This window comes from Doryrhamphus excisus, unplaced genomic scaffold (assembly GCF_030265055.1).
Source record: "Doryrhamphus excisus isolate RoL2022-K1 unplaced genomic scaffold, RoL_Dexc_1.0 HiC_scaffold_26, whole genome shotgun sequence".
NCBI lineage: Eukaryota > Metazoa > Chordata > Actinopteri > Syngnathiformes > Syngnathidae > Doryrhamphus > Doryrhamphus excisus.
In genome coordinates, this window is record NW_026652244.1 from 985,164 (window position 1) to 1,006,518 (window position 21,355).

Consider the following 21,355-nt stretch of genomic DNA (forward strand, 5'->3'; position numbering starts at 1 on the left):
GGGCCATTTCCACTCAGCAGGGCCCGGAACTCGGTACTGATGGTAGTGGTGGACTACTTCTCAAAGTGGGTGGAGCTTTTTGCACAGAGGGATGCTAAAACCCCCAAGGTATGCCAAATCTTGAAGAACGACATTTTCACCCGATGGGGGGTTCCTAAATACATGGTGTCCGACCGTGGCCCCCAATTCACTAGTCAGTTGATGTCCCAGTTGTGTGAAGCTTGGGGAGTGTCCCATAAGCTGACCACAGCCTACCACCCCCAAACAAACATGACTGAAAGAGTCAATCGGACCTTAAAAACAATGATTGCCTCCTTTGTGGGGAACCATCATCAAGACTGGGATAGATGGTTGCCTGAGTTCCGTCTCGCTCTCAACACCGCAGTCCACGAGACAACAGGCACCACTCCCGCCATGTTGGCCCTTGGTAGGAACTTGATGGGACCGCTGGAACGACTGGTACACAAAGCTCCATCACCACACACATCCGCATACCACACAATACACACACACACACAGTTGCACAATGAAGTGGAGAGACATGTCGGTGCGGCCAAAGCTCGACAAGCCAGATATTGTAATGCAGGTCGCAGAGATGTACACTTCGCTGTCGGGGATCTGGTCTGCGTTAGGGCACACCCACTATCCAAAGCTTCGGCAAAATTCTATGCCAAACTTGCTCCCAGATGGGTAGGCCCTGCTCGGGTAGAGAAGAAATTAGGTCCTGTAAACTATAAATGTGGTAGACATGAAGCCCTATTATGGCCCCGGTAAGCCGCTGGCTGGGGGGGGGGGGGGGGGGTGTAATGGGCACAGAAGTCCATCAGCTGAGGTAGTGGGGTCCATAAGTGCTTCGCTACGATATACTCAGCTGTAAGAAAAACTACTGCCATGATCTGTGTACGGGGAAACAGGTACAGGACCATATATACGTGCATCATCATTGTTACCATGCATCCTCCTCATCTGCAAGAGCGACTGCAGTGAGCAGACACGCCTGTAGGTGGCGCGTATTTAAGGAGGCTCTTCCAGCGCGCCGGGGTGGTTGGAGAAAGAGAAAAATTGTGACGTCACACACGCGAGGGGATGCTGAGAGCCGGCGTTTTAGCCACTGTGATGGAAAAATTTATATTTCACAGGTATAACATAGGTTACACATTGTGTGAATTACTTTAAGGCCTTTTGTAGAGCTTCAACATTTGCATCCGAGCACATCCTGCTGTCCCTTCAAAGATGGTGGCACAGCAGGAGGCTATCTGTAACCTGGGGTTAGGGACAGTGTCGGGGCAGTGTCAGAGGAGGTCATTCTTTGATCAAAGCTTTACCTTCATGGGATAAGGGGACATCAGGATGTCCCACCAAATGGCTGACCCTAGGAGGTTGTCTCGCATGGGTGTGACAAACCGTGCCAGAAGATTGGGTGTGTAGACTAACCCCCATACATGAGGGTGGCATCGGGGGAGTGACAAGAAAGTCTCTTTTCTCTTGTAATGTAATTCATTTGCATGCTATGGAGTATAAAAGTTCCCGCCAAGAGACCACTCTTGGCCAGACACCTACAGACCACCATGCATACTGTGTGTTGTCTGACCCCTTTGTTTTGCAAAGGTAATAAAAACTGCCAGAGCTATGTATTTATTTCAGGCATTCTCTATCCTACTTAGGATGATAGAAATTTTTTCCACAACACCACGAGGGCCAACTTTGTCAAGCGACAGCTGACGGGATTTCCTTTTCCCTCCTGGCTTGAGCAATTGGACTTTGGGCAAGGTTCCGGACCCAGGGATTGGACGGAGAAGTGGATGCGCGTCCGTGAGTGGAACCGCGGCTTTCACCTCTGTTTTGTGGACAAGCACTGACTCTTCGGGAACTTTGGGACACTTGCGGGGTGGGGGGTACACTTTCGGGATTAATTTGGGTGTTTCATGGTTGTCTTTGTTGGCGGGTGGGACGTTGAGTTAGTTAGTTGGTTAGTTAGTTAGGTTGGTTGGGAGGGGATGACATGCGGGGTTGGTTTTGGTGTAATTAAACTGCCGTGGTGTGGCAACCCAACATTTTCGACAGTTTCCCTTTTTTTTTCTTATAGCTGATATCCACTCCCCCCGCGACCTTCCTTTTAGCGTTGTAGCCTCGTTACCTCCATAGGAGGCCGCGATCGTTACAAAGTTGAGTAGCAAAGCAAAAAGGCGTGTATGGTACTCGCAGACAAGTCCTACTGATACAAAGTGGTTTGGAGGTCAGGGGTCTAATGACCTGGAAGCTGTTGATAATAGTTCATATAAAAAATACATATAAAATCCTAGCAGAGTTGAGTAGCAAAGTAAAAAGGCATGTATGGTACTAGGAAACCATTCCTACTGATACAAAGTGGTTTGGAGGTCAAAGATCACATGACCTGGAAGCTATTGATAATGATTTGTGTAAAAAAATAATCACGAATCCTAGTAAAGTTAAGTACCAAATCAAAAAGGTGTGTATGGTACTAACAGACAATTCCTTCTGATACAAAGTGGTTTGTAGGTCAAAGGTCATATGACCTGGAAGGTATTGATAATGACTTGTGTAACAAATTCATATTAAATCTGATTAAACATTATTTGAAAAACAAAAAGGTGTGCATAGTACTACGAGGCCAGTTTTCACTTGAAATGGATTTATTGTAAGTCATTCAAAATATTAGCCCAATAATTCAATCAATACATTTGTCAATGATTTTTTTATGCAGCATAGCACGTGCATAACAGCCAAATTTCACAGATGGAGTTAATATACTGCTTTTTAATACTCCAGCAATACTTTGTGCAGAAGGTATTAACACAGTAACCCAAAGTTCAGCGGCTGGACAGGGCAGCACAGGACATGAGATGGGGACAATGAAAACAATCCGACAAATGGTGTCCCTTTAGCAGTTCCAGTTGTTTTGAGGATACAGGCTGTCAACCAGTCTGGTGGCCCTGGAGCAAATAGACCAGTGTCTTTTCCCTGAAGGCAGCGAGAACACCACTCAAATAATTAATCTATTATAGCTCACCAACAGTTTAAGGTATGCATTGTAATATTAATATAAGGTGATTAACATAAAGTGATTTGAAGTGCCAAGGTCGCATGGCCTGCATGCTATAATACAAAATCTTTCAATTTTTAATGTTAAAATGTCATATGAAGCCCAATAAAATATAAAACTTCTAAAAATGGGCTTCAGAATCAGAAAAGGTTTATTGCCATGTATGATCAAACACATACGAGGAATTTGTTTTGGTATAGTAGGTGCAGACACATCTATTTAAAAAAGAATGAAAAATACAAAATATGAGAAATACTAAATATACAGAATAACAGTATAGATATATGTACACAGTCTGTGTTTTGTTTGTTATTCCGGAAGTGCAGTCTGATTGTCCAAACTGAGCGTTAATGTAACGCATATAATGAAAGTGTCAAAGTGGCAGGATGAGGCAGAGGTGGGGTGTGAAGAGTGTCAGGTGGGGTTCCGGGCTTTGTTGATGAGACTGACAGCAGACGGGAAGAAACTGTTCTTGTGGCGTGAGGTTTTGGTCCTGATGGACCGCAGCCTCCTGCCAGAGGGGAGCGTCTCGAAGAGTCTGTGTCCGGGGTGAGAGGGATCGGCCACAATCCTTTCTGCACACCTCAGGGTCCTGGAGGCGTACAGATCTGGAGGGACGGGAAATTGCAGCCAATCACCTTCTCTGCACACCAAATTATTATTTGACACGGTTGTGGATCAATTTCTGGTGTGATTTAATTTTTTTTTTAGCAAACTCTCTTCAATGGAATAGAAATGAATGGAAATTTATTGACGGTCCCTAGTCCGAACAAGCGGCATAGAGGGCGGGACTTCCGTGTGAGCTCCCCGCAGCAGGAGAGAGCAGCCCGGCCGGCACAGTGAGGGGAACGACCGCCGTTTCTATGGAGGAGAATATCCAACGTGAAACTAACTTCACCACGGTGTCACAGATTTCGGTTTTCCTGAGCGAAAGCCTTCATCTGGTGCTTTAGATCGATGGATGAAAACTATCCTCTGCTATGACTGCCATGTCACCCTGCTTATTTATGACAGTTTTGAACTGGGGACCTTTCACAGGTTAGGGGCACATGGTTACCACAACACTATGGAAATCATATGAAGTGCTGAGCTTTGAACAGGATTGGTGAAATAATGCCAGTCTGAGTGGCCACAAGTGAGAATTATTCCTTGTGCGCATTTCCTTGTGGTCTTTTCCCTTAATGTATATATAGAAATAAACATAAAAATGAAATCTATAGGAACATTAATAAAAACTAAAATAAGCATGTGTAAAACTATAAAAACATTTGGTTAAGATCCAAAATAAAAGGTACAGGGTATAAAATAATCATTAAATAAAAGTCAAGTTCAAAAGTTAAAAAAAGAGTATACTAGGAGCAAGAGTTAAAAGCCAAATTAAATAGGCGGGTTTTGAGCCTATTTGTAAAAATCTCAACGTTCTCTACGGCCCTCAGGTCCTCCAGCAGGCTGTTCCACAAACGGGGCCATAAAACTGGAAAGATGCCTCATCGTGTGTGTCCATGTTTTAACTCTGGAAATACATAACAGGCCGGTGTCGGAGGACCTGAGGGTCCGCGAGGGTTCGTAACTTATAAGTAATTCAGAAAGATAAGAAGGCCCACAACCCCTAAGACATTTAAAAACCATTACGAGAACCTTCAAATCGAACCTGAAACATACACGGAGCCAATGCAGTGATTTTAGAAGCGGTGTAATATGCGCCTGCCTTCTGGTCCTCGTCAGCACACATGCATCAAAAGTTGTTCTGTAAAAGTTGTAGACTTGTGATGTTTCTTTTAGGAAGACCAGAAAGCAGGGCATTGCATTAGTCAATACGACTGGAAATAAAAGCATGCATCAGCATCTCTCTCTAGCTTCTGGATTGTTGCTTTTTTCTTGTCTTGCCAAATAGGACCTCTCTTTCGAACCCATTTTACTCTTGGCAAAACAGTGACAATCCAGATCCTAACCTCAAACTACTGCTATTTTTGTTTTGTTTTGTTTTGAGAGTTATTACTTTTATTGTTTTATGAGTTCTTATCTTGACACATTCTTGCAGGATTAACAGAAACATCTGCAGGCAGGGTTGCTGTTGGCGCATCCAGGCACCTCCAGGACCTGGGGGTCACTGGGGGTCTGAGATCAGGGTCACAGGAACATTCCCTCTTCAGCACAGTCAAACACTTTCTATTGTCTAAGCAAATGGATATGAGGGTGATAACTGACATTATATTCATTCTATCTACATTTTATTCTAACAAAAGGAAAACGTGCATGACAGCCTTTTCAATTGATTTGAGTCTAAAATTCAAGCTTTGCTCACAGACAAATTTGAAGCAGCTGGAATGAGCAATCTGCACCTCCGAATCTGAGTTTATGGTTCTTGCCCAGAAAAGCATAGCTCACAGCCGTAACGGTATCGTGGTTCGTACTCTGTGTTGTGGCCGCAGCAACCCTGGTCGAATCAGGGTCATGGCAGGTGTGTGTTGCTTTTGGAATTGTATTGTCTGTCCACTTGTGTGGTGATATACAAATACACTAGTTTTGACCACACCTGTATCACATCAGTAAACATCATTAGTAGTGATGAGGTGCCAGGGCTTCGAAGTGTGTGTCGAAAAATCGAGTGGGCACTTCTACAAAGCGTGTACCAAGGCTTGATTCATTTGAGGGAGGGGCCAGAATTGTACCACATGACCTTCACCCATCCATGGTAAGGTTAATAGTACTACATTATAATAGTAACATATTACAGTATAAACAACACAACCATGATGAAGCTAGCCATATCACATGATACATGGCATTTATGGACAAGAAAACATTCAGTATTTTATATATACTGTATATTTTATCTTACACTTTGTAGATTAATCATTCGGTTATACATTTTTTTGTGGTACATAATTTCCAAGAGCCAAAACAGATCAGCATTCAATGCATCACATATGAAGATACATCCGCCTGTAATTCGATCCACGGCCAGCAGGTGGTTTCGTGTGCACATGAAGATTCAAGAAATGAATCCATTCTCTAACCAGTTGACTGAAATGGTTCCAAGCCTCGTGGGGCTTCATTGCTGATGCTAATGATTCATTAGCATGCTGTAAGATTTTAGTTTTTAAAATGGCCTCTTACTAGCCCAGGATAGCCATAGCCTCTGAAGCGCACCCCAGACCAGACAGTCCAACAGTATTTTCCCCAGCACACACACAACAGGCCTTCCACCCAGCAATTCACCAGCCCCTTTTACCCGTGAAGGGCCAACCATAATTCCCCAATGAGAGGGTGAGGCAATTTATCTAAAAGGTACCATATTTACAATTTCAACACTTTTCTTTTATGTTCCAAAGGCCTTTCAATATTAGCACACTTAAGTTCCACTTTCTGGATACATTTTAAGCACTAGACTACATTTAACTACATTTACCCAGAAACTATACAGTTAACCCCACCCCCTCCTCCAGGTGACACTTGGGAGAGTCCAATCAAGGTGATCAGCCTCTAGCCTGCACTCCCATGGGCGCACCTCCATGCTTGTGCCCCGATCAATCACCTTCTCGTAAGAAAGGAGAAACTGATGAGAAATTAGGAACCAAACCAATGACTTCTAAATGAAAACTAACTAAGGTGGCAATGAAACAACTTAAATGGCAAACAAATATAATTAAAGTACTAACCAGGATGTATGTGTAAATAACAAAAGCCAGCTATATACACAAATAGGAAACATGGCCGTGTGTATGTGGGACATACACCTGATCAAAGAGGGATGATTGGCAGCTCCCTCACACATGCAATCAATCAAAGTATAAGGTACGATGTCGGAGATCAAGAACGCTTTTGTTGGCAAGAAAAAGCCATAACATACCATTTGGAGAATACAGGTATCAAACCCACTATCTCCTGCATGTAAAGCAAGAGCTCTGTCCTTTGAGTTCATTCCCGCCGGTGCACAAGAAGGCTGCCACAGTTTCTGCAACACCAAAACACTAATTAAGACTCATTTGGAGTCAGCCCCAATCTGCCCCCACTTCGGACACATCGTCGTGTTTCATTGTTTGGCAACTGCTTTATGACTTCACCAGTCCCCTTAAAAGCCCCTTCCTTCAGGTTTCCATAGTGTAGTGGTTATCACGTTTGCCTCACACACAAAAGGTCCCCAGTTCAAAACTGGGTGGAAACATGGCCTTTCAAGACCTCCTTTTACAAAAAAATCAAGATGACAAATAAGAACAAGGATATGTGCTTGATGTCTGAAGGTGTGTACACGAGCATCCATCCCCAGTTTGGACACACAATCCATATTTCCCGGATGACTGATGGGCTAGGAATACATAACAGGTCGGTGTTCGAGGACCTGATGGACCGCGAGGGTTCATCACGTAAAAGAAATTCAGAAAAATAAGAAGGCCCACAACCCCTAAGGCATTTAAAAACCATTAAGAGAACCTTCAAATGGATCCTGAAACATACAGGCAAAGATATCTTTCAGATGTATCAATAAAAATGCTGAATCGCCCAATATGGGGCTCGAACCCACAACCATGAGATTAAGAGTCTCATGCTCTACGGCTGAGCTAATCAGGGCAATTTTTTGTTCTGTTTTTATTGATGCGGCCATCCTGATGTTTGATCAATTCCACAGCTGACCTAGTTTCTCAGGGAACAGAAGGAGCGAGACCTGTAGGGTCAGGATGGCCGAGTGGTCGAAGGCGCTGCATTCAGGTTGCAGTCTCTAATGAGGCGTGTGTTCAAATCCCACTTCTGACAGTGCGGGGCCGCAAGTCTTTCCAGTTCCAGTTAAAAGCCCGGCTCCTCATGTAGTTTCCATAAAGTACCAAGGTATTGTCCTGTTGCCCTTGTATTTTGAGGGCAAAAGGAGGCGTTTGCAAGAGGACCTCAGACCTGGTCACCTGAACAGGGACTTGAATCCGGGACACTCAGATCAAAAGTTTCATGTTCGGGACCAAATGGTCCTTCGAGCCGAATATCTTCCCAGTGACCTGCAAGATCCAGAGGGAGGCAGGGATGTTCTGTGCCTCCATTGTCGAGGCGGCAGTGGCCCTAAGGTGGTCAGGGCCTGTCGTGGCGGTAATCCTAGAACCCGTTGGTGGATACCGTTGGTGAGGGATGCCGTCAAGCTGAAGGAGTTCTATTGGGCCTTTTTGGCTCATGGGACTTCAGCTGACAGGAACCGACAGACCAAGCGGTCCGCGGCTTTGGCATTCGCTGAGGCAAAAACTCTGACATGGGAGGAGTTTGGAGAAGCCATGGAGAAGGACTTCCGGACGGCTTCGAAGAGATTCTGGACCACCATCCGGCGTCTCAGGAAAGGAAAGCAGTACACAGTGAAGACGCTGTCAAACGCTTGGCTGTACTCATTTGCCTCAAAACAACAAGACCTTCGATAGCTCATTTGGAAGAGCGGAGGACTGTAGTGGTTCAAGCTGGCATCCTTAGGTCGCTGGTTCAAGTCCGGCTCGAAGGACAAGCTGTTTCTTATGTTATGTCTGCCAGGAAAGAATGGCAATACCTTCTTGTCTGAAGGACCTCCGCTTCCCTGTCAATGGAGTTGGACTTGAGTCTTTGTCACGCAGTCTGAAATTGGCAAACGGAGTAATTCTGATTGAGTGATCATTTGAGTGTCTATTTGAATACGTTTCATCTCAACTCCTGTTGGGAAAGGACAGCCATTTCCGTGAGAGCACAAGACCCCTGGATTGTACCCGAAAATACTTTGCGCTCAACAGAGAGTAAAGTTGTTGTCCTGGTTTGCAAAGCCTCCATTGTAACGCCAGAAGGTGCCAGTCACATTCAAAACAAAGGGTTCCATGGTGTAATGGTTAGCACTCTGGACTCTGAATCCAGTGGTCCAAGTTCAAGTCTTGGTGGAACCTACTTGCCCTGAAGCAATTGAGTGTTTGGACTGAGTCTTCCTGTAAGAGTATGATGACTTACTCTACAAATCAGTGGTAACTGTGGATCAGGATGAGGTCCCCAAACGACGCCAATGTCTGTGACAGCTGATGTCAAGGATCAGCTGATCAGAAGATACTTGGTTTGTGTGCGGGGCCACAAGTCTTTCCAGTTCCAGTTAAAAGCCAGTCTCCTCATGTAGTTTCCGTAGAGTACCAAGGGATTATCCTGTTGCCCTCGTAGTTTGAGGGCAAAAAGGAGGCGTTTGCAAGTGGACTTCAGACCTGGTCACCTGAACAGGGACTTGAATCCAGTTTCATGTTCAGGTGACTGGCTCAACCTTTGTCTTGTCTGACCATGAACAAGATATTTGGCTTGTCCATGTGGGCTGTTTAAGACCTCAGTCCATCTTGGAGGTGGAAATTTCGGGACCAGGGCTTCTTCATCTCAACAAGGACAAGTCTAGAGAACACGGCCAGGATTAGGTTTGGGGTATTTGTCTGACGCTGATGGATAGATCCTGGACTCAATTCTGATCCCAACATCTCTTCGACAAAAAATGTATTACGGAAAAGGATTCCTATGAGAATGCAGGTATCAATTCTGCTACTTCTCACATGCTAAGCGAGCGCTCTACCATTTGAGCTAATTCCCCTGCTGTTGCAGCGTTGGCAGAGAAGGTCCAGTCTCAGAACTATTTTGGTTCCTTTGCTGGACTACGTCAAAGCGACACAGTCTCTGCCTTTCAGAGTGCTCCCATAAAGCAGTCCCTGGTGGTCTAGTGGCTAGGATTCGCAGCTCTCACCGCCGCGGCATTGGTTCGCTTCCCGGTCAAAGAATTGAGATTTGGATAGGTTTTGACTGGAGATAGAGTCGCCAGATGGTCAACCTCCCACCTGTAGGCAGACTCGTCGCCCACATTACTGAGGCCACATCGGTGATGACGACAGGACTTGGCACAGACATAGCTTCACCCTTCCCCCACTTTTGGCACCAACTGAAAAAGCAAGAACCAAAAACTCTGACTTGGAGGTGCTGATTGCTGCTTCCAGTTGCTTCCTATTCGTCTGTGAGCAACACTTGAATTTTAGAGTCAGGTTCATTGAAAAGGTTTGCAAGCTAGCCAGGACCAGCGGCATCCACCTGCAGGAGGATTTGGTGGTCCTTCTCCAACTGGACAACATCTGCCACAGTCCAGGGCGGTGGCAACTTCTGATTGGCCGGCCTATGCCGCATCTGCACAATCTGAAATATGTCAAAACAACTAGGCAGGAAGAGAAGGGGGCTTTTTGCAGCTGCGCCGTTCTAAGACGCGCTTAAAATGGTAGACCAACAGGGAGTATGATAATTAATCTCAAGTCTATAATTTATTGATGTGTTTTATTCGTATTTCTGTCGTCAGTCGCTTCAGGATGACAGCAGTTCGCAGATAGCGCTTAAAGATGACCCTAACCGTTCGACCGAGGACCAACCCAAATTCTCCACTCAAAACCTGTCCAAATGTCAGTTTCCTGACCGGGAATCGAACGTTATGGCTGCACTCTGAGAGACTGTGTCACTTTGACGTACTCCAGCAAAGGAACCAAAATAGTTGTTAGACTGGACCTTCTCTTCCAACGCTGCTCCAGCAGGGGAATTAGCTCAAATGGTAAAGCGCTCGCTTAGCATGTGAAAGGTAGTGGGATCAATGCATTCTACATAATCTCTTTTGTTTTTTGTGATGAAATTTTCCCAAGTAGCGCTTGCTTAGCATGTGAGAGGTAGGGGGATCAATGCCCACAGTCTCCAAGGAGTTATTTGCCCTTTGTAGAAGAGAAGTTGGGATTGGATCTACATCCGACAAATACCTTAAACCAGAACAAAATTCTCAGCAATGACTGAACATCTTGCTCCTTCTGTTCCCTGAGAAACTAGGACAGCTGAGGAATTGATCAAACATCAGGAAGGCAACATCAATAACAACAAAACAAAAAATGATGTTCAGGGCATAAAAAGGCCCGATTAGCTCAGTCGGTAGAGAATGAGACTCTTAATCTCAGTGTTGTTTGTTCGAGCCCCACATTGGGCGATTCGGCACTTTTATTGATACATCTTGAAGGTGATTATTCATTATATTGTTTTAATTTATTATACTCATCTCACAGTTTGTCTTGATACACCCACATGCCCGCATGGCTGCACTCTGAAAGGCAGAGACTGTGTCGCTTTGATGTACTCCAGCAAAGGAACCAAAATAGTTATGAGACTGGACCTTCCCTGCCAACAGCAGCGGAATTAGCTCAAATGGTAGAGCGCTCGCTTAGCATGTGAGAGGTTGCGGGATCAATGCCCGCATTCTCCATAGTCTCTTCTGTTTTTTGTGATTAAATGTTCCAAGTACCGAACACTAATCTGGGCCCCAATCCCGATATCTAGGCCAAATACAGCCATAGGTATCACCCTAAACCCAGTCCTAACTGCATTCTCCAGTCTAGCACCTTGTCTTGTCTTGTTTTGGGATCAATGCCCGCAGTCTCCTAGGAGTTCTTTGCCTTTTGTAGAATAGATGTTGGGATTGGATCTACCCCTTAGCATTCGACAAATACCCCAAACCCGGGGAATTGCCTCAAATGGTAAAGTGCTTGCTTAGCATGCGAGAAGTAGCAGAATCCATACCCGCATTCTCCAAGGAATCCTTTGTATTTTGTAAAAGAGATGTCGGGATCGGAAATGAGTCCACGATCGATCCCTCAGCATCAGACAAATACCCCAAACCTAATCCTGGCCATGTTCTGTAGACTAGTCTCTTGTCATGGCATAATGAAGAATCCCAGTCCGTGATTTATTGTTCTCAAGTAGCGCTTCAAGGTGACCCCAACCATTCCACCGAGGCCGAAGACAAATCCTATCTCCAGGAAAAACCAATCCAGCCGCAGCAGTGAGAGCACTGAATCCTAGCCACTAGACCACCAGGGACTGCTTTTGGTCTGCACTCAGACCACAGGAGGAAGATAAAAGAGATTGGTTTCACATTTAAAACTTCTCCTCACTGCCTGAACAAGGACTTGAACCCTGGACCCTCAGATTAAAAGTCTGATGCTCTACCAGCTTAGCTATCCAGGCCCTTGATAAACGAGGACAACTCAATGAAGACAAAATCTTCTGGCATACTGTACTTGTCCTTGCAGAGATGAAGAAGCCCCGGTCCCGAAATGTCCACCTCCAAGATGGACGGAGGTCTTAAACTGCCCACATGGACAAGCCAAATATCTTTTGGACAAAAAGAGTTCATGGTCAGACAAGACAAAGGTTGAGCCTGTCACCTCAACATGAAACGTTTGATCTGAGTGTCCGGGATTCAAGTCCCTGTTCAGGTACCAGGTCTGAGGTCCACTTGCAAACGCCTCCGTTTTGCCCTCAAAATACGAGGGCAACAGGACAATCCCTTGGTACTTTATGGAAACTACATGAGTAGCCTGGCTTTTAACTGGAACTGGAAAGACTTGTGGCCCTGCACACAAACCAAGTATCTTCTGATCAGCTGATCCTTGACATCAGCTGTCACAGACATTGGCGTCGTTTGGGGACCTCATCCTGATCCATGGTTACCACTGATTTGTAGAGTAAATCAATAAGTCATCATATTCTTACTGTTAAGGAAGACACAGTCCAAACACTCGATTGCTGCAGGGCAAGTCGGTTCCACCAAGACTTGAACTTGGATAACTGGATTCCGAGTCCAGAGTGCTAACCATTATACCATGGAACCCTTTGTTTTGGATGACTGGCACCTTCTGGCATAACAATGGAGGCATTGCAAACCAGGACACCAACTTTACTCTTTGATGAGCGCAAAGTATTTTGGGGTACAATCCAAGGGTCTTGTGCTCTCCAACAGGAGTTGAGATGAAACGTATTCAAATAGACAAACTGCATTGGCCACTCATTCAGAATTTCTCGGTTTGCCAATTTCAGACTGTGTGACAAAGACTCAAGTCCAACTCCATTGACAGGGAAGGTGAGGTCCTTCAGAAAAGACGGTATTGCCATTCTTTCCAGACACAACATAAGCAAAAGGCTTGTCTTTCGAGACGGACTTGAACTAGCGACCTAAGGATGCCAGCTAGAACCACTACAGTCTTCCGCTCTTCCAACTGACCTATGGAAGGTCTTGTTGTTTTGGGGTGAGTGAGTACAGCCGTGCGTTCGACGATGTCTCATTGAGGTTCTCTAATGCGCTGTGGCTGGGAATGCCACTATGGACAGGATTTGGATTAGATAATCAAGTATTGTGGTGGAGAGTCTGAGGTGGAAAGTCTCAGGTAGAGACTTTCTGATCGAATTCAGAGGTCATCAGTTGGTCCCGAAAACTGTCTGGGCACTTTTTTCACGATGAAAGGTATGAAAACAGCCCTGCTGCATTGGCCAGGAATCAGATCCGGGTCTCCCACGCGGATCGATCGTGGATTCATTTCCGGTCCCAACATCTCTTCTACAAAAGGCAAAGAAGTCCCAGGAGACTGCGGACATTGATCCCACAACAAGACAAGACAAGGTGCTAGACAGGAGAATGCTAGACAGGACAATGCTAGACAGGACTGGGTTTAGGGTGATACCTATAGCTGTATTTGGCCTCGATATCGGGATTGGGGCCCGGATTAGTGTTCAGTACTTGGGAACATTTAATCACAAAAAAGAAAAGTGCTTTTTGAGAATGCGGGCATTGATCCCGCTACCTCTCACATGCTAAGCAAGCGCGCTACCCTGCTGATGCATTGTTGGCAGAGAAGGTCCTGTGTCATTCCTATTTTGGTTCCTTTGCTGGAGTACGTCAACGCGACACAGTCTCTGCCTTTCTGACTGCAGCCACGATGCAGTCCCTGGTGCTCTAGTGGCGGATTTGGGTTGGTCCTTGGTCGAACAGTTCGGGTAATCTTGAAGCGCTATCTGTGAACTGCTGTCATCCTGAGGCGACTGAATAAAACATCAATAAATGATGGACTTGAGTTTCTGGTAAGTACTACACAACAAGATAAGGTGCTGGACTGGAGAAGGCAGTTAGGACTGGGTTTAGGGTTAGGCCTAAGGCTGTATTTGGCATAGAAATTGGTATTGGGGCTCAGATTATTGTTTGGTACATGGGAACAATAAATCACGGACTGGGTTTCTTCACTATTACATGACAAGAGACTGGTCTAGAGAACACGGCCAGGATTAGGTTTGGGGTATTTGTCTGATGCTGATGGATAGATCCTGAAATCAATTTTGTCATCTCTTCTACAAAAAACAGATTTTGGAAAAGGATTCCTTGGCGAATGCGGGTATCAATTCTGTAGGGTTACGATTCGGGTAGAGCAAACCCGTCTCACTAGAACAAGACCTCTCTCAATCTTTTTCTCCAAGTGCTCAGCTGTGTTGTACAATCTGACAGTCCTTTGATGCCAAGTTATTCCAGTCGTGGATAATGGACCTGACCAGGAAAATGCCAGCTGTGGGATTTCAACCAGTGATACAACTAATTTAACTAATTGATGTCCCTGCGAGAACAGCCACCTACATTCAGTGGACACTCAGCAGAGGAGGGGAAAAGATAGTTGGTCAAATTACAAGCCTAGCAAAGAGGGGCTTGTATGTTCAATTCCTGCAGTCCTCTTCTGGTATTTCCATGACTCTGGTTTTCATACTTTTCATCCGAGGTCATGTTGAAGTACAAAGAATGTTTTCCGGAGAAACGCAAGACCCCAGGATACAATAGGTCTGCTTTGTACACTTCTCAGCAGCGGTCATGTTGAAAAGCACCGCTGGTTTACGCCACTTCAAGATGCAAGAAGCTGTCAGAAGTGGGATTTGAAGCCACGCCTCATTAGAGACTGCAACCTGAATGCAGCGCCTTTGACCGCTCGGCCATCCTGACACTCCATGTCTTGCTCCTTCTGTCCCCTGAGAAACTAGGTCAGTTGTGGACTTGATCAAACATCAGGATGGCCACATCAATAAAAACAGAGCAAAAAATCATATATAGAGCAGAAAAAGGCCCGGTTAGCTCAGTCGGTAGAGCATGAGACTCTTAATCTCATGGTAGTTGGTTGGAGCCCCACATTGGGCGATTCAGCACTTTTATTGATACATCTGAAAGATATCTTTCATGTTGAAAATTGTTCAACATGCAGAAAACATTTCATTCCAAATACACAAAAACAAGTCTTTTGACCAAAGGCCTGGGGGCTCACTTCGTAGGGCATCAGACTTTTAATCTGAGGGTCAAGAGTTCAAGTCCCTTCAGAGATCAAGCACATATCCTTGTTCCCATTTGTCACCTTGATTTTTTGTAAAAGAAGGACTTGGAAGGCCATGTTTCCACCCAGTTTCGAACTGGGGACCTTTTGCGTGTGAGGCAAACGTGACAACCACTATACTATGGAAACCCAAAGGAAGGGCCTCTTAAGGGGACTGGCAAAGTCACAAAGCAGTTGCCAAACAATGAAACATGACGATGTGTCCAAAGTGGGGGCAGATTGACAATTGTCCAAATTGACAAAGATTTCTCCTTTGTAGGGAAAATTGTTCCAGAAATAATGGGCTTTTCTTCAACAAAACAAGACATCACAATCGCGGCTTGAAAGAAACACCTTAGCCACCCTCGGGCTCACCTTGATATCTCTGTGGACTCAACTTGTGCCCTTGGAGTCAATGGTTTGGCTTGTAACCTCCTCTAACCTTGTCTGGGTGCATAAAAGTACTAGCATAGAAGTGTTTCAAATGTACTTCTTCCCTGAGATCATATTTCTCCTCTCTTGTAGAGAAGTATTGGATGACATTTTTAGCTAATTGCTTATTTTTAGCCTTATGCATTGAGTTTCTGGTAAGTACTACACAACAAGATAAGGTGCTTGACTGGAGAAGGCAGTTAGGACTGGGTCTAGGGTTAGACCTAAGGCTTTTTTGGCATAGAAATCGGGACTTGGGATCAGATTAGTGTTTGGTACTTGGGAACAATAAATCACGGACTGGGTTTATTCACGATTGCATTACAAGAGACTCGTCTAGAGAACACGGCCAGGTGGACTCAACGTGTGCCCTTGAGGTCACTGGTTTGTCTTGTAACCTCATCTCTGGCCTTTTGAAGAATGAAGCCAGCCAATAAGCCTTTTCAAACTGTTTGCCAAGTCGCAACATGAACAGGGATTGTGCTGAATCCCAGGCTTGAATCAGGGACCTTCAGAACGTCAGTCTAACACTCTCCCAAGTGAGTATTTCAGCTTTTAAGGTGGCGTTCTGCTTTTTCAGTCATTTGCTAAAAGTGGGGGCAGTGGGAAGCTGTGTCTGTGCCACGTATGTTGCTGTGTACCTGGTCCAGTGTGTTCTCAACTTGGGTTGGAATGTCCCCATGCTGGTAACGGGTGGGGAATACAGTCCGTTGATGAGGATACAGAAAAGGTACAGAAAATGGATGGTTTTCATTGGTTGACGTCCCCAGATATATAGTATAGTGGACAGTGTCACCCCCTGTCACATGGAAAACTGGTGCACAATTCCCAGACATGGAGTTCCTGTTTTGTATGTCACAATGTGACATATAACCTTCAGTAGGGTTACGATTCGGGTAGAGCAAACCCGAAGACCTCTCTCAATCTTTTTCTCCAAGTGCTCAGCTGTGTTGTACAATCTGACAGTCCTTTGCTGCCAAGTCATTCCAGTCGTGGATAATGGACCTGACCAGGAAAATGCCAGCTGTGGGATTTCAACCAGTGATACAACTAATTTAACTAATTGATGTCCCTGTGAGAACAGCCACCTACATTCAGTGGACACTCAGCAGAGGAGGGGAAAAGATAGTTGGTCAAATTACAAGACTAGCAAAGAGGGGCTTGTTTGTTCAATTCCTGCAGTCCTCTTCTGGTATTTCCATGAATCTGGTTTTCATACTTTTCATCCGAGGTCATGTTGAAGTACAAAGAGTGTTTTCCGGAGAAACGCAAGACCCCAGGATGCAATAGGTCTGCTTTGTACACTTTTCAGCAGCGGTCATGTTGAAAAGCACCCCTGGTTTACTGGGTGACGCCACTTCAAGATGCAAGAAGCTGTCAGAAGTGGGATTTGAAGCCACGCCTCATTAGAGACTGCAACCTGAATGCAGCGCCTTCGACCGCTCGGCCATCCTGACCCTCCAGGTTTTGCTCCTTCTCTCCCCTGAGAAACTAGGTCAGTTGTGGAATTGATCAAACATCAGGATGGCCACATCAATAAAAACAGAACAAAAAATGATATCTAGAGCAGAAAAAGGCCCGGTTAGCTCAGTCAGTAGAGCATGAGACTCTTAATCTCATGGTAGTTGGTTGGAGCCCCACATTGGGTGATTCAGCACTTTTACATCTGAAAGATATCTTTCCTGTTGAAAACTGTTCAACATGCAGAAAACATTTCATTCCAAATACACAAAAACAAGTCCTTTGACCAAAGGCCTGGGGGCTCACTTCGTAGGGCATCAGACTTTAAATCTGAGTGTCAAGAGTTCAAGTCCCTTCAGAGATCAAGCACAAGTCCTTGTTCCTATTTGTCACCTTAACTTTTTTTTGTAAAAGAAGGACTTGAATGGCCATGTTTCCACCCAGTTTTGAACTGGGGACCTTTTGCGTGTTAGGCAAACGCGATAACCGCTACACTATGGAAACCTGAAGGAAGGGGCTTTTAAGGGGACTGAGCTCAATTTTATTCCACACATTAAAAATGTTACAAAAACAGGATTTTATTTTTCATTTAAAGAATACAGCCAGAGTCCGCCCGTTCCTCTCTCGGGCAAATAGAGAGATGCTGATGCATGCTTTTATTTCCAGTCGTATTGACTATTGCAATGCCCTGCTTTCTGGTCTTCCTAAAAGAAACATCACAAGTCTACAACTTTTACAGAACAACTTTTGCTGCACGTGTGCTGACGAGGACCAGAAGGCAGGCGCATATTACACCGCTTCTAAAATCACTGCATTGGCTCCCTGTATGTTTCAGGATCCATTTGAAGGTTCTCTTAATGGTTTTTAAATGCCTTGGGGGTTGTGGGCCTTCTTATTTTTTCTGAATTTCTTTTACGTTATGAACCCTCGCGGTCCATCAGGTCCTCCAACACTGACCTGTTATGTATTCCCAGCCCATCAGTCATCCGGGAAATATGGATTGTGTGTCCAAACTGGGGATGGATGCTCGTGTATACACCTTCAGACATCAAGCACATATCCTTGTTCCCATTTGTCATCTTGATTTTTTTGTAAAAGGAGGTCTTGAAAGGCCATGTTTCCACCCAGTTTTGAACAGGGGACCTTTTGCGTGTGAGGCAAACGTGATAACCACTACACTATGGAAACCTGAAGGATGGGGCTTTTAAGGGGACTGGTGAAGTCACAAAGCAGTTGCCAAACAATGAAACATGACGATGTGTCCAAAGTGGGGGCAGATTGACAATTGTCCAAATGGACAAAGATTTCTCCTTTGTAGAGAAAATTGTTCCAGAAATAATGGGCTTTTCTTCAACAAAACAAGACATCACAATCGCGGCTTGAAAGAAACACCTTAGCCACCCTCGGGGTCACTTTGATATCTTGGTGGACTCAACTTGTGCCCTTGGAGTCAATGGTTTGTAACCTCCTCTAACATTGTCTGGATGGCTGGATGGCTGGCCTTTTGAAGAATGAAGCTAAGGTCCTTTCAGCCAGCCAATAAGCCTTTTCAAACTATTTGCCAAGTCACAACATAAACAGGGATTTTTCTGAAAACCGGTCTTGAACCAGGGACCTTTAGAACTTCAGTCTAACGTTCTCCCAAGTGAGTATTTCAGCTTCTAAGGTGGTGTTCTGCTTTTTCAGTCGTGGGTAAAAGTGGGGGCAGGGTGAAGCTGTGTCTGTGCCACGTGTGTTGCTGTGTACCTGGTCCAGTGTGTTCTCAACTTGGGTTGGAATGTCCCCATGCCGGTAACGGGTGGGGAATACAGTCCGTTGATGAGGATAAGAGCTACAGAAAATTGGAAGGATTTCACTGGTTGAAGTCTCCAGCTACCATAAAAACGGTCATGGGCCACAAGCCTGTTCTGAATTCCGCTTTGGCCAATCGACACTACATCAACTCAGCAGCAGTCCTTGTTAGTATAGTGGCCAGTATCTCTGCCTGTCACATGGAAGATTACGCGGTTCGATTCCCAGACGTGGAGTTCCTGTTTTGTGTGTCACGTTGAACCTTGAGCAGGGTTGCGGTTGCAACAACCAGTCCGGGAGAACAAGACCTCTATTCATCTTCTTCTCCAAGTGCTCAGCTGTGTTGTACAATCTGACAGTCCTTTGCTACCAAATCATTCCAGTCGTGGATAATGGAGCTGACAAGGAAAATGACAGCTGTGGGATTTCAACCAGTGGCTCCTGAGCGAAAGGAGCCTTAATCTGGTGCTTCAGACCACTCATCCACCAAACCCAAAACGGTGCCCTGATCAGGAAAAAACTGTGACCTGTCAAAAAACTGTCATCTTGAAGCACAAACCGTTGTCATCCTGAAGCGACTGACAACAGAAATATAAACAAAACATGGACACACAATGGACAACACAATAAGACAAGGTCCTCGACTGAGAATGCTGTCAGGACTGGGTTTAGGGTGAGACAGAGCATTTGTCGGATGCTCAGGGATAGATCCTTGTTAGAATAAAATGTAGATAGAATGAATATAGCATCAGTTATCACCCTTATATCCATTTGCTTAGACAATAGAAAGAGCGTTTGAATGTGCTGAAGAAGAAATGTTCCTGTGACCCTGATCAGAGACCCCCAGCAACCCCCAGGTCCTGGATGTGCCTGGATGCGCCAACCGCAACCCTGCAGATGTTCACGTTAATCCTGCAAGAACGTGTCAAGATAAGAACTCATAAAACAATAAAAGTAATACACACACATACACACACATACACATAGAGAAACAAATACAGCTCGTGCAACTGCCACCACTAGAGTTGCATGACCATGTAGTAGGGACCCCCAAAAGAGAATAAATAAAGAGGAGTTTGAACTGCATACTCAGTGGAGCGGCATGTCACTGGGTATGTGGTTTCACTCTCCTCGCTGCGAGTAACTTTGAATATTGTTGTCTGTCTCTTCTGTATTTCTGCATTTAAGTGTTTTTACAAGTGTCACAGGAGTTTGAACCTGACAACCCACTGACTCACAACGACCTTGCACATCTACACGTGTCAGGGTTCAACATATTGGCCTCTCATGTTACATGGTGTGACTAGGGACGTGGAGTCAGTACTTCAGTCTCCGCATTGAACGTCTGCAGCAACTGCACTAAGCCACTTGCTGCCGCTGCCTTTGCTCAGAATGAAGTCACAAGAGTGCCATACAGACTGACTCCTTGAGATAACCAGAGTCCTGTCTCTGAATTTGGACAAAGGTCAAGTGGCTGGGCTTGTTGTGGGCGACCTGATGAGACCACCACTCAGCATGTGGCATGTGCGAGAGACTAGTCCGGGCGGGACCGGTGCAACTCATACTTACCTGCCAGGGGAGATACCATGATCAAGAAGGTGGTTCACCCAGGGCGAGGCTCAGCCATTGCACATGGGTTGAGCTGACCTCTGCGAATTCCCCAAATGCGGGAATCTCGACTGCATAATTTGTGGTAGTGGGGGACTGCGTTCGCGCTCCCCCCTTATCCCGTGTTTAAAACAAGAGGCAGGTGCAGCACCGCGCCGAGCTCCTTGGCTTGCGAGTGCAGCCAGACCGAGCAAGAAACGACCAGCCCAGCACTACCAATGCTTGCTGGAAAGGTCTGCCCGTCCACGGGAGACAACCAACCAGCCGTGAGGCCGATCTGCTCTCAGTCAGGAAACCTCAATGAGAAACGGCAACAAGACAGAGAAAGGGGCATCGGCAACCATTTCGATTGATCTGAGTCTAAAGTTCAAGGTTTGCTCGCAGGCAAATTTGAAGCAGCGAGAATGAGCAATCCGCACCTCTGAGTAGGAGTTCATGGTTCTCACCTAAAAAAGGATAGCTTGTAGCCGTAATCGTGTTGTTGTTTGTATTCTGTGTTCTGTCTGAGTCACGGCTGGTGTGTGTTGCTTTTTGCTGTTTTCTTGCCTGAAAGGACTTCTCGCTCAGCCAAAGCAAAGCCAGGTAAAAACGTAATAATTTGTACCTTTGTTGGAATAGTTGCATCTTGTGCCTGTAGTGACACTGCCTGCAGTGATGGTTATTTCACCACCACCACCTGCTCATACCCCATTGGAGCAGCAGCAACCACCTCCTGTGTCAAAAAACTCAAACAAAAACCATGTCTGTGCTGTGGCCAACCAAAATGAAAATATCAAGTGGATGGGACATCAACCACGACGTTCATCAACAAGGCCCTGTCAGATAATCTTATTGCTGCAGAAGG

The 21,355-nt window shown here is 45.4% G+C and overlaps 11 non-coding genes across 11 annotated transcripts; 5 read left to right on the plus strand and 6 right to left on the minus strand.

The window, feature by feature from the left end:
* The first annotated feature begins 7,159 nt into the window (after positions 1-7,159).
* Positions 7,160-7,232, plus strand: trnav-cac (transfer RNA valine (anticodon CAC)). Its single transcript has one exon. It is a non-coding gene; the product is annotated as a tRNA-Val (tRNA).
* A 505-nt stretch (positions 7,233-7,737) lies between these two features.
* trnal-cag (transfer RNA leucine (anticodon CAG)) lies at positions 7,738-7,819 on the plus strand. Its single transcript has one exon. It is a non-coding gene; the product is annotated as a tRNA-Leu (tRNA).
* A 631-nt stretch (positions 7,820-8,450) lies between these two features.
* trnay-gua (transfer RNA tyrosine (anticodon GUA)) lies at positions 8,451-8,537 on the plus strand. The gene is given in 2 exon segments: positions 8,451-8,487; positions 8,502-8,537. It is a non-coding gene; the product is annotated as a tRNA-Tyr (tRNA).
* A 337-nt stretch (positions 8,538-8,874) lies between these two features.
* trnaq-cug (transfer RNA glutamine (anticodon CUG)) lies at positions 8,875-8,946 on the plus strand. Its single transcript has one exon. It is a non-coding gene; the product is annotated as a tRNA-Gln (tRNA).
* Positions 8,947-12,641: 3,695 nt separating this feature from the next.
* On the minus strand, positions 12,642-12,713 carry trnap-cgg (transfer RNA proline (anticodon CGG)). The gene has a single exon. It is a non-coding gene; the product is annotated as a tRNA-Pro (tRNA).
* A 2,063-nt stretch (positions 12,714-14,776) lies between these two features.
* Positions 14,777-14,858, minus strand: trnal-cag (transfer RNA leucine (anticodon CAG)). Its single transcript has one exon. It is a non-coding gene; the product is annotated as a tRNA-Leu (tRNA).
* Positions 14,859-15,296: 438 nt separating this feature from the next.
* Positions 15,297-15,369, minus strand: trnav-cac (transfer RNA valine (anticodon CAC)). The gene has a single exon. It is a non-coding gene; the product is annotated as a tRNA-Val (tRNA).
* Positions 15,370-17,026: 1,657 nt separating this feature from the next.
* trnal-cag (transfer RNA leucine (anticodon CAG)) lies at positions 17,027-17,108 on the minus strand. Its single transcript has one exon. It is a non-coding gene; the product is annotated as a tRNA-Leu (tRNA).
* Positions 17,109-17,543: 435 nt separating this feature from the next.
* On the minus strand, positions 17,544-17,616 carry trnav-aac (transfer RNA valine (anticodon AAC)). The gene has a single exon. It is a non-coding gene; the product is annotated as a tRNA-Val (tRNA).
* A 611-nt stretch (positions 17,617-18,227) lies between these two features.
* trnav-cac (transfer RNA valine (anticodon CAC)) lies at positions 18,228-18,300 on the minus strand. Its single transcript has one exon. It is a non-coding gene; the product is annotated as a tRNA-Val (tRNA).
* Positions 18,301-20,464: 2,164 nt separating this feature from the next.
* Positions 20,465-20,628, plus strand: LOC131119397 (U1 spliceosomal RNA). Its single transcript, XR_009126346.1, has one exon. It is a non-coding gene; the product is annotated as a U1 spliceosomal RNA (small nuclear RNA).
* Positions 20,629-21,355: the final 727 nt, after the last annotated feature.